The sequence below is a fragment of the Triturus cristatus genome, chromosome 6 (assembly GCF_964204655.1).
Source record: "Triturus cristatus chromosome 6, aTriCri1.1, whole genome shotgun sequence".
NCBI classification, from domain to species: Eukaryota; Metazoa; Chordata; class Amphibia; order Caudata; family Salamandridae; genus Triturus; species Triturus cristatus.
Genome location: NC_140589.1, coordinates 1,929,953,487 through 1,929,966,203, shown reverse-complemented (window position 1 = coordinate 1,929,966,203; position 12,717 = coordinate 1,929,953,487). Strand labels below are relative to the sequence as shown.

General features: G+C 46.8%; 1 protein-coding gene across 1 annotated transcript in view; it reads right to left on the bottom strand.

The window, feature by feature from the left end:
- LOC146822513 (NACHT, LRR and PYD domains-containing protein 12-like) overlaps positions 1-5,216 on the bottom strand; it is a 221,502-nt gene extending 216,286 nt beyond the window's left edge. Inside the window, exon 1 of the mRNA XM_085613631.1 lies at positions 5,106-5,216. The gene's annotated coding sequence lies outside the window, so the exon portion shown is untranslated. The remainder of the gene's footprint in view (positions 1-5,105) is intronic.
- Positions 5,217-12,717: the final 7,501 nt, after the last annotated feature.

Genomic DNA, 12,717 nt, shown 5'->3' with positions numbered 1-12,717 from the left:
AGTCCCAGGACGATGGAGTAGAGTTGGGTAGCGCAGGTCACGTAGGACGGGCTCCCATGAGGAAGCACCAATCACAGTGCATGACGGGGAGGAGCTGAATGAGATCCAATAAGTATTGCAGGACCACTTGTGGGCTGAACCGTCATCCTATGAAGATTCAAAACACCCTCTCCTCTTTGGCTGCTTTGGTACAAAGTGATGGGAACAACCAAAACTAGAAAAGGTAGAATCAGAGGATGGGAAAAATCCCGCAGCTCAGCTAATTTGAATGAACATTGTAGAACCTCATGGTAATGCGTGGAAATTCCCAGAATGTGTTAGTCTAACCCCTGATGAGTGGTACTTGGCAGGACTATTATTGTAATGGTTTTAAACAACCACGCACAAATGTTGATTGTAGTGTTTTAATATGTGCAGCTGGTTTCCTTGTTTATAGTGACTGTAATGGTTTTAAATAACCGCATACAATAAAGATTCCTTCAAAGTCACACCATGTTCATAGCTGCCAAGTTTTCGGACTGCTTATGAGTGACATTTTGGTGGTTTCAGTGTGCATATAAGTGGCATTCACTACCTAATGAGTGACACTTTCTTGCAAGTAAATCCAAGCAGTAACTAGTATTTTTGTGCTTTTCTATGAATTTTCGATTATTATGCAAGGTAAAAACCCAGCTTCTGTAGTTAACAGTCAAGGCCAAACAAATGGAAACCTTGCAATACAAACAACTCATCAGCGTGTCCCAGGTGACAAGGACATGAAGATGTAACGAAGACAAGCATGTGCCCTTACATTTGCTGTACCTGAAATAGCCTTCTTGTACAGTGCCCCTAAGTTACATAATTTCATCACTAGCAAAACCCAGAAGTTCCTCCGACTTTCAAATAACTAAAGGGTTCTGCTGAAAACAAAGCTGCCGACCCGACCTACCGGCTGAGAGGCGCAAGAGCGGATCTCAGCTGCTACTATTACTTAATAAAGATTAAAAACCATCTGAAGTTTGGTAATGCTCCTCAATCGATCCTAACGGCACATACCAAGTACCACTACCAACACCATATCAACCATGCATCCAAAGCACGCTGAGAAACCTCGCTGTGAGTATAAGCGATATATAATGGACGAACACGAAGGGGCACCTAAGTACTCAACAATTCAAAAGTGGCTCAGGTCTATCATATGGAATGTGCTACATAGATACTAACACAGTCCTTTAAAAAAAAATATCCCTATTAACATCTGCTCCAAGTGTTACCTCTTTAATAGGCTGACCAGCCTGTGACCTTGTTCAGATGTTTGAAATCCTGCCTGATCTGTCAGTGACAAGCTGCCCTCTTCTGTTTTAATTTTCCCACCTTTACTGCCCCTCCCTCAGATCCCAGTATCGTGATTATATGATGCTGCTTAGAACATCACTCCAGGGCCTCTCTGTCCCAGGTGGCGCCCGGCCCAATTCCAAACAGGATATGAAGCCCCAACACTCTTCATTCTCACTGGTGCCTAGAGTTGGCAGGAGGGGCAGCAGAAAAACAAATTAAAAGAGATTGTCAGCCTTTGCCTACTTACTGAGCAGGGCCCCTCCCTGTCGGAATCAATCAGGAGAGCGTTAGGATGCCACAGCCTCTCTCTGTCCAGGTGGGACCGGGTCCAACAGGAAGGATGTGCGAGGCCCCACCATGAAGTTACAGACCGATGCAGGCATCTCGGCTGACGAAGTGTCAGAGTCTCAGCTGACTCATATAATTTATTATTCTCACAAGCTGACTGAGGCGGCGCAGTATTCTCACATACAACAACGTCGACTGCTAGTACTGTCAGAAACTAGCTTTTGAATTATCCACGGATCTTTTGAGAAATAAACCGGAACGATATTAAGGGGGCCAGAAACACACAGTTGTTCGGAGCCTGGCCCTACCCGCGCCAGGGCAGACATTGTGAGTAAGCCTGGGCAAAGCACTACGCTACGCTCGCGTAGTTTGTGAAGTTTGCGCAACTTCGCACTATGCGAATTGCACGTAGCAAAATGTAAACACGCGTAGCGTAGTGTTGCGTAGTGCAGCGGTCATTTTTTGCTTGCTCGCGGTCCTCAACGTCAAGTTGCCGACCGCGAGCAAGCAAAATTACATCCCAGCAAGACTTTTTCCTTGTTTGAGATCAGCAACATCAAGTTGGCGATCGTGAGCATGGAAAATAAACCTCCCGGCGAGATGCCCAACACGAGGAGGTCAGGTTTCTCATTGCAAGTGGTCGCGTATGCTCGCGACCGCTCGCGAAGAGAAACTACCAGTTCGCGTTGAGAAAGCTGCCGCTCAAGTAAAAATCTACTCGAGCAGCAGAAAACTACAGCTCGCACTGTGCAAGATGCCGTTTTCAATGATTGCACAGTGCCGGTTGCTTGTCCGTACTGTGCAATCATTGAAAACGACATCTTGCACAGTGCGAACAAGGTACTACGCAGTTCGCAAAGTGCTACGCGAAGCTCGCGTAGTGCGAAGTGCACTTTGCGTAGCTACGCGAAGCGCTACTTCGCGAACTACGCCCAGGGTTAATTGTGAGGGAGCTACAGCAAGTTCTGTTACACGGCCGGGGCACCCACTGACTGCAGGCAGTTGCCCAAAGGAATTATTTGTATAATGTAAATAATTCAACACACACACATACTCTGGTGGCTGCAATGCACCCCTCTGTCTCTTACTCATTTACTCTACATATTATCAGGCAAGCATTAAAAAGAACATTTGACACTCTGGTCTCACAGTTACTTGCAAGCAGAGCACGGAATTCCGGTTACTCCCCAGAGTCTGGTCGCAACTTTTCACTCGACTCCATTGGGAATGGCAAACGTGCGCGCGCCCCCGGCGATCCTCATCAGACTCACTCAGGATCACAGCAGGCGCAGCTCAGAGAGGGTCACTCATCATTGATATAAATTTACCGCTGCGGGCGGTGTGAGCAGCGCTATCACGCAGCCTAGCCAACATCTCAAACTTTAAACTGCGGTCGTATTAGGAGCCAGTACGCAACCACTGCCGAGGGCTCACCCCGGGTCTCGGTATTGGGCAGTGAGTCAGTGCGGCACCGCCGGCGGGCAGGAATTTCAATGCAGCCAGCAGGACTACAAGATACATTGTAGCACTAAGCAGGCAGCAGTGCACAAGATCATTAACCTTTACGGAGCCTGCTGGCAAGTCTGTGGGAGCAGCAGAGCCGGCGCACAGGTGTCACAGGCGCCGGCACGTGCGCTATAGCAGCCTGGCATAGCCAGTTCAGCGCTTGTATTGCAGAGTGAGAGTCAATGCATTTCAGTGCGGTGATGCGGAACACCACACTGAAATGCGTTAGTCACACCTGATGCGTGATACTTGGCCGGCATGCATGCTACCTATAAAAGTGTTTTGCGCTAAACCTACGATCGCACACGCTCCTAAATGTCTGTTTCTCACGTTTCCTGTGATGTACCTCAAATATGTTATCGTGATTGAGGGTGAAACAAGTCATCCTACAACAGTAAACATTTTGGGGGATGTACTGCCATAGAACTGCCTGGGAAAAATCCGATTTCACCGGCATATTTTGTAAAACTCAAAACACAATTTGCACTTTGGTGAGAGTTGAACATATTTCAAGACTGGATTATTGCAATTCTCTTCTGTCGTGCCTACCCAAATCCCACCTCTCCCCTCTCAAATCCATTCTCCATTCAGCAGCTCGCTTCATTTCAGGGTCTAAACGAAGCGACCACTTCACTCCTATCCTGCCCTCTCTTCGATGGCTTCCGATTGAGGCAAGATCTATTTACAAAACTGCCTGAATCATACACAAAGCCTTGCACACGTCCTCCCCTCGTTACCTGGCAAATAAATTGAAACTATCCGGAGGCTGTCGACCCTCTCCTAATGTGGAAAAGCTTCTGCTTGAGCCCCCCGTCTTCAAAAGGGAAAGATCGATGGCGCAATCCTTCTCAGGCAATGCGGTGAGAATCTGGAACTCACTTCCCCCATTGCTCCGTGTCACCTCCTCTTCCCGGATTTTCAAAGCTGAACTCAAAACTCTTCTCTTCCAAAGACACTTCCAGAACTAATACTTTTATACTCCGGCCCCTCTTGGAAGTTTGCTCTTCATTGAAAATTTGTATTTTTTCCTGTGCATCCCTCACCCCTGCGTGATGTGTTGGACTTTGTGTTTGTGCACCCTTTATTCTCAGGCCCCTCTTGGAAGTTCGCTCTTCGTTGTAAATTTGTATTTTTTCCTGTACATTCCTCACCCCTGTGTGCTGTGTTGGACTTTGTGTTTGTGTACCTTTCTTTTTTAGTCTGTGTACTGTTATATTCTGTACCACTTTTCTCTTGTAACGTAACTAGCTCTATTGTACAGCGCTCTGACACCTTCGGGTAATGTCCGCGCTTTATAAAAATGCACCAAATAAATAAATGAAAATAAAATATTTTATATGTGAGGAAGAAACACCCGACCGCGCCCCGGAAGTAATCCTGCCCGTGATTCCTAATGTCTGACGTTATGAGAGCGTTTATTTTATTTATTTATTTATTTATTTTTATTCAGTGCATTTTTATAAAGCGCGGACATTACCCAACGCACGGGAGCCGAAGAGGTGTCTACGCGCTGATTGGCTATGTCCCCTTGCATAAGGCAGCATCTATGCTGCATATGGTCGTAGGAGTGACTCTCTGCAGGGTGCTTCTCGTGCCCCACCGCGGGACACCCGTGAGCGACCGGGTGACGCGGGCAGGAAGAGGACCAGTGGGCGCACCCTCGCAGTCAGGGGAGTTGCCCCCCGCCCCCGCGTATATAATAAACTATCCTTTGGAGTCCTGTGAGTGATGAGTGGCGTGTCACGCGCGATGCGTGAGATGTGCCGCCCCGATCCTTGTGAGGACGGAGCACACAGCTGGAGCCGCGCGGGTACAACCAGTAGAAAAATATGAAATGAACGCTCCTGGAAGACCGAGGAATAGTCTTATTATATAGAATGGAATGAATTAGCAGTTTATTCGGATTTTCCTTACGTGTTAAAGTTTTAATGTTAAAGTAGCAACTGGAAACTGAGGTTTCCTTCAGCCGGCGCGGGGCTCGGAGCAGGAGTTACCTGGAGAGACGGATGCAGGTCCTCTCTGGACCGCGTGGGGGCGTCACCGGCAGCCCACCTCTCCACCCCAGCTCCGGCCGGCCTTTCACTCTGCACCTCACTTCCGGGTCTGTGAGCCATTGAGAATCTACCTCTGGGCACTTCCGGTGCTGGTTGGCACTTCTCACGCCCTGCTGCCAACCTCTGCTCTGAGCAGGACTGCACCTGTGACAAGCACAAGGCTAAAGCGCTGCTTTACCAGCGTGCGATTGGAGGCTGCTGAGCTTTACCAGCATTTGAATGAGAGGCTGCTGAGCTTTACCAGCATTTGAATGAGAGGCTGCTGTGCTTTACCAGCATTTGAATGAGAGGCTGCTGAGCATTACCAGCATTTGAATGAGAGGCACCTGAGCTTTACCAGCATTTGAATGAAAGGCTGCTAAGCATTACCAGCATTTCAATGAAAGGCTGCTGAGCTTTACCAGCATTTGAATGAGAGGCACCTGAGCTTTACCAACATTTGAATGAGAGGCTGCTGAGCATTACCAGCATTTGAATGAGAGGCTGCTGTGCTTTACCAACATTTGAATGAGAGGCACCTGAGCTTTACCAGCATTTGAATGAGAGGCTGCTGAGCTTTACCAGCATTTGAATGAGAGGCAACTGAGCTTTACCAGCATTTGAATGAGAGGCACCTGAGCTTTACCAGCATTTGAATAAGAGGCACCTGAGCTTTACCAGCATTTGAATGAGAGGCAGCTGAGCTTTACCAGCATTTGAATGAGAGGCACCTGAGCTTTACCAGCATTTGAATGAGAGGCTGCTGTGCTTTACCAGCATTTGAATGAGAGGCACCTGAGCTTTAACAGCATTTGAATGAGAGGCAGCTGAGCTTTACCAGCATTTGAATGAGAGGCACCTGAGCTTTACCAACATTTGAATGAGAGGCTGCTGAGCATTACCAGCATTTGAATGAGAGGCTGCTGAGCATTACCAGCATTTGAATGAGAGGCTGCTGTGCTTTACCAGCATTTGAATGAGAGGCACCTGAGCTTTACCAGCATTTGAATGAGAGGCTGCTGAGCTTTACCAGCATTTGAATGAGAGGCAACTGAGCTTTACCAGCATTTGAATGAGAGGCACCTGAGCTTTACCAGCATTTGAATAAGAGGCACCTGAGCTTTACCAGCATTTGAATGAGAGGCAGCTGAGCTTTACCAGCATTTGAATGAGAGGCACCTGAGCTTTACCAGCATTTGAATGAGAGGCTGCTGAGCTTTACCAACATTTGAATGAGAGGCTGCTGTGCTTTACCAGCATTTGAATGAGAGGCACCTGAGCTTTACCAGCATTTGAATGAGAGGCACCTGAGCTTTACCAGCATTTGAATGAGAGGCACCTGAGCTTTACCAACATTTGAATGAGAGGCTGCTGTGCTTTACCAGCATTTGAATGAAAGGCTGCTGTGCTTTACCAGCATTTGAATGAAAGGCTGCTGTGCTTTACCAGCATTTGAATGAAAGGCTGCTGAGCATTACCAGCATTTGAATGAGAGGCAGCTGAGCTTTACCAGCATTTGAATGAGAGGCAGCTGAGCTTTACCAGCATTTGAATGAGAGGCAGCTGAGCTTTACCAACATTTGAATGAGAGGCTGCTGAGCTTTACCAACATTTGAATGAGAGGCTGCTGAGCATTACCAGCATTTGAATGAAAGGCTGCTGTGCTTTACCAGCATTTGAATGAGAGGCTGCTAAGCATTGCCAGCATTTGAATGAAAGGCTGCTGTGCTTTACCAGCGTTTGAATGAGAGGCACCTGAGCTTTACCAGCATTTGAATGAGAGGCACCTGAGCTTTACCAACATTTGAATGAGAGGCTGCTGAGCTTTACCAGCATTTGAATGAGAGGCACCTGAGCTTTACCAACATTTGAATGAGAGGCACCTGAGCTTTACCAGCATTTGAATGAGAGGCACCTGAGCTTTACCAACATTTGAATGAGAGGCTGCTGAGCTTTACCAACATTTGAATGAGAGGCTGCTGTGCTTTACCAACATTTGAATGAGAGTCTGCTGTGCTTTACCAGCATTTGAATGAAAGGCTGCTGTGCTTTACCAGCATTTGAATGAGAGGCTGCTAAGCATTACCAGCATTTGAATGAAAGGCTGCTGTGCTTTACCAGCATTTGAATGAGAGGCTGCTGAACTTTACCAGCATATGAATGAGAGGCACCTGAGCTTTACCAGCATTTGAATGAGAGGCACCTGAGCTTTACCAGCATTTGAATGAGAGGCACCTGAGCTTTACCAACATTTGAATGAGAGGCACCTGAGCTTTACCAGCATTTGAATGAGAGGCTGCTGAGCTTTACCAACATTTGAATGAGAGGCTGCTGTGCTTTACCAGCATTTGAATGAAAGGCTGCTGTGCTTTACCAGCATTTGAATGAAAGGCTGCTGTGCTTTACCAGCCTTTGAATGAAAGGCTGCTGTGCTTTACCAGCATTTGAATGAAAGGCTGCTGAGCTTTACCAGCATTTGAATGAGAGGCTGTTGAGCATTACCAGCATTTGAATAAAAGGCAGCTGAGCTTTACCAGCATTTGAATGAGAGGCAGCTGAGCTTTACCAGCATTTGAATGAGAGGCTGCTGAGCTTTACCAACATTTGAATGAGAGGCTGCTGAGCATTACCAGCATTTGAATGAAAGGCTGCTGTGCTTTACCAGCATTTGAAGGAGAGGCTGCTAAGCATTACCAGCATTTGAATGAAAGGCTGCTGTGCTTTACCAGCGTTTGAATGAGAGGCTGCTGAACTTTACCAGCATATGAATGAGAGGCAGCTGAGCTTTACCAGCATTTGAATGAAAGGCTGCTGTGCTTTACCAGCATTTGAATGAGAGGCTGCTAAGCATTACCAGCATTTGAATGAAAGGCTGCTGTGCTTTACCAGCGTTTGAATGAGGGGCTGCTGAACTTTACGAGCATATGAATGAGAGGCAGCTGAGCTTTACCAGCATTTGAATGAGAGGCACCTGAGCTTTACCAACATTTGAATGAGAGGCTGCTGAGCTTTACCAACATTTGAATGAGAGGCTGCTGTGCTTTACCAGCATTTGAATGAAAGGCTGCTGTGCTTTACCAACATTTGAATGAAAGGCTGCTGTGCTTTACCAGCATTTGAATGAAAGGCTGCTGAGCTTTACCAGCATTTGAATGAGAGGCTGCTGAGCATTACCAGCATTTGAATAAAAGGCAGCTGAGCTTTACCAGCATTTGAATGAGAGGCAGCTGAGCTTTACCAGCATTTGAATGAGAGGCAGCTGAGCTTTACCAACATTTGAATGAGAGGCTGCTGAGCATTACCAGCATTTGAATGAAAGGCTGCTGTGCTTTACCAGCATTTGAATGAGAGGCTGCTAAGCATTACCAGCATTTGAATGAAAGGCTGCTGTGCTTTACCAGCGTTTGAATGAGAGGCTGCTGAACTTTACCAGCATATGAATGAGAGGCAGCTGAGCTTTACCAGCATTTGAATGAAAGGCTGCTGTGCTTTACCAGCATTTGAATGAGAGGCTGCTAAGCATTACCAGCATTTGAATGAAAGGCTGCTGTGCTTTACCAGCGTTTGAATGAGGGGCTGCTGAACTTTACCAGCATATGAATGAGAGGCAGCTGAGCTTTACCAGCATTTGAATGAGAGGCTGCTGAACTTTACCAGCATATGAATGAGAGGCTGCTAAGCATTACCAGCATTTGAATGAAAGGCTGCTGTTCTTTACCAACATTTGAATGAGAGGCTGCTGTGCTTTACCAGCATTTGAATGATAGGCTGCTGAGCTTTACCAGCATTTGATTGGAGGCTGCTGAACTTTACCAGCATTTGATTGGAGGCTGCTGTGCTTTACCAGCATTTGACTGGAGGCTGCTGTGCTTTACCAGCATTTGACTGGAAGCTGCTGAGCTTTACCAACATTTGATTGGGAGACTGCAAGAAACGCATATTTTGTGATACCTTGTTAATTGAAGAATAACGCTTGACCTCACCCAAGATGATGTCATGAACTTTTTCTTTTCATGAATTCACTTGTCCTGATTATAGGCATAGGAATAATTACGTATAATGGGCCCGATTCAGATACGGTTCAGAACGGCTCCGATCATCCGTCAGAGCCGTTCAGACCGCATCGGAATTGCCCATTCAAATTCCTTTCCGACCAACCCATTTTGATAGGGTCGGTCGGAATGGAATCCAAATCGGTTTTCTAAATGGCCTCCGACAGGCCCGTCCGCCATTCGGAAAGCCTGCAATAATCCCTCAGCTCTTTCCAGCCGAGGGATTACGATGGCAGCTTCCCACTGCCTTTCTGTGCCCATCTTTCTGACACAGAAACGCAGCGGAATCTGTCTTTGGGGGCCCCCAGCAGGGCCCCTATGGGTGTAAGGCCGCCAAATGGCCTATTTTGCCCCCCTGTTGATCCCTGCACCCACTGGATGCAGGGATGAACTGCACCTCTGTTCTTTGCAATTATAGCATGCATTCAGTTTGGAATGCATGCTCCCACTGTAAAAATAGGATTGCGATCAAACAGGGTTCGGTGCATCCTATTTCCTGCCGGAACCGATGACAGGAGGACAATCGGTTCCAGTTCCAAACCGTTGTCAGAAGGACTCCGGTCCGTCCGAAATCGGAATCAGGGCCTATGTGCTATATCAGGTAATGAACACGTGAATTGCTTCCCTCTGACCCTTTGGCACGTTTTAAAATAATTTACCAGGTGTTGTAGTGTGTTATCAGTGCCGGGCCAGTATAACACGATCTTCTCCAGAACACCACACATAAAAAGTCATGGACAATGAAAATCAAATGTGATGAGCCCTACAACCCAAAAACTATAGTTCCCCTCAACCCTCATGTCTGTGAAGAGTATTTTCAATTAACCATGTTTGCGATCCTTGGGTCCATGCTGTAGGGACTCTGTGCTGTACCAACAGTCAGTCTCTCGCTTGATGTTACTTGAAGCCACTATCTTCGGTTGGTTAGATTGGAAAAGGACAATGTATTCTTTGTACTCCCTGTTCTACTCTTTTGAGTATGTAAGATTATAGGAGGGTCTGGTGTCTACTACAGACCTTCTCAGTGTTGAAAACTAAAACAGCGATATGATTAAGCATTCACTAAAGACATGAATTCTTCCTAGTTAAACCATGTTTTCTTGTCTTATGTTGACTAATGTCCGGACTCCATTTTGTATTGTCATGTCTCCACGTGCTCTGCACGAGAAGAGTCCTATCTTTCCGCTAGTTGCTCTTGTAATCTGCCTAGTAACAGTCTATAAATAGCTCCTTTGTCTGTCTGGCGCATGCCCAGACTTGACCACATCTTTTATCAGATAGTCCTTGTTTGACCATGTTTTCGCGGGCTCAGGAAATTGTTAACTCCGCCCACATATTGATCCTGTATCGAAAATGTCCATACATGGTAATGAATTTTGCTCCATGTTGTATCCACCCACTTATGAGCCCCTCTGTTGTGTATAAAAGGGGACCGTGTACGCAAGTTCTTTGTGCTACTCTCTGCAATACTGAAGAGTGTTGTGTAGGTTGTAGGACCACCCTTAAGGGTTAATAAACTCTGTCTTTGTATTTGCAGTTTCCGTGCCAACTTCCTTCTAGCTTTTGTTACAGGATAGCGAACCCTTGTATTCTGTGGGCCTAGCTGGGGCCTGTATTCATCAATTGGCGCCCGTCACGTGGGGCTCATCGGCGACTCGGATGCTCGAAGGACTGGTCGTGACGAAGGTGAGGAATTTGGCCGGGGATGTGATCACTGCCAGTGGCGTTTTTAGTCCTGGCATCCCGAGGTTTCTTCCTTCCCTTCCGAACTGACCTTCTGGGTGGCGCCGGTCCTCGACTGAGACCTCTTCTGTCGGTTTGCCGCGACAGCCGTTTGGGCGAATTTTGGAACTTGGCAGCTGGAATCTGGACACTCTTGATTGGTAAGAACCGTTGTACGGTACTTGCTCCGAGTTTTGAAGCCTGGGTTGGCTATTTGAGTTTGATCTGTGATGACCGGTCATATTTTGTATTGATTACTGTGAGAATATATGCGTTGCAACACATATAGGCAGGTAATGTGGAGATATTTCTCCAGAGTTGTTTAAATCTGAACGGCGCAAAGTTTAAGTGCCATTTTTTTTATAATACTGCATATTTTGCATTATTTTTGAGCATGCCTGCTTTTAGCGCACTCCGTAAGTGGTGCTGCTGCTTTGGAAACCGGTTAAATCTCGAGGAACCTGCTCCAGCCCCCCCAGAGGGGACTCCTAACAGGGATATGTATGTGAAGCATGGTCTTTCCTCTATAATGTACAGCACAGTGTGGAGGAAATACACCAAAAAGGATCCTGAGTTACGATGGCCTTTGTATGGATCGTTTGATATGCGTAAGATTGAGTATGTGGAACAGTGTATGTGTAAACGGCGTGCTCGGCAAGACATGTTTGAATGTGTACGGTTATGGGTGAAGGAAGCGCGTGAGCGAGAAAAACGTGAGAAAGCGCTGTTTGATAAAGAGCAACGGAAAAATGATCATGTGAGAGCACAGGAAGCGAAGCGTCGGGAGGAAAGAGAACTGGCGGAGAGACAAGAGAAAGAGCGTAGGTTGCAAGTCTCGGGTCAATATGCTGTCCGCCAGCCACTTTATCCTGTCCTTACTAATCTTGAAGATGATTTTTATTTATTAGATCGCTCTCCGCCCCCTTATGTTGGCGCGTCTGCCCCGAGGTCACAGGATTCTGGATCGGTTTCGGATAAGGTAGACACGCGGTCCATGTTATCAATTGAGCGTATGGGTGAGCTTCGGAAAATTTCTCTGCGTGTACTTAAAGGCAAGCTATCTCTTGCTGAATTGTTGGAATCTTTGGAAAGTTGGCAGGATAGAGAGAAGCTGTATTTTGCTGCAACTTTTTCTGATGAAGTGATTACTGCCTTTCGGAAATATTCTGATGTTTTCGAGCCTGATGCTGTAGTATCAGATGCTAAAGCATTACGTAACGGTGTTTTTTCTCCCTCTAAGGTACCCGATGCGGTCCGACGGCTGTTTGCATTGCGGGATGCGGCGGTTGAACTTAGGGAGAGAGCGCGCCTACAGGCAGGGGAGAAGGAGCAATCGGATTCACATATCGGCGGCGACCAATCATCTACTTCCCATTCAGATAAGAGTGAACTAGTGCATGCTAAACCGATGCGAGAGGTGGCACCTTTGTATGTTCCTCCTAAAGGAGCAGGAAACAGTTCAGATATATCTTCCCCCGATGCTAGGGGATATTTTGTGTATAATTGGGTTTATACTCCCTGGCATAGGGCTGATGTTATGGCATTAAAGAATGCATTGCCCGACCCCCGCAAGAATCCAGCGGCCTTTTACGAAGAGGTCGAAGGGGCCTTGAATTCTTGTACTATGACTTTAGCGGATATAGATTTGTTCTTTGGGCTCATTTTACCACCGGATATGTGGAGATCTGTGCGGAAGGTGGATGATGCTACCGCTTTTAAGGCTAGGTGGTCTGAGATTGAGGATGTGGATAGGGAGAGAAAACCCGCGCAAAAACCACCCCAGCTTATTTTAGATCTTC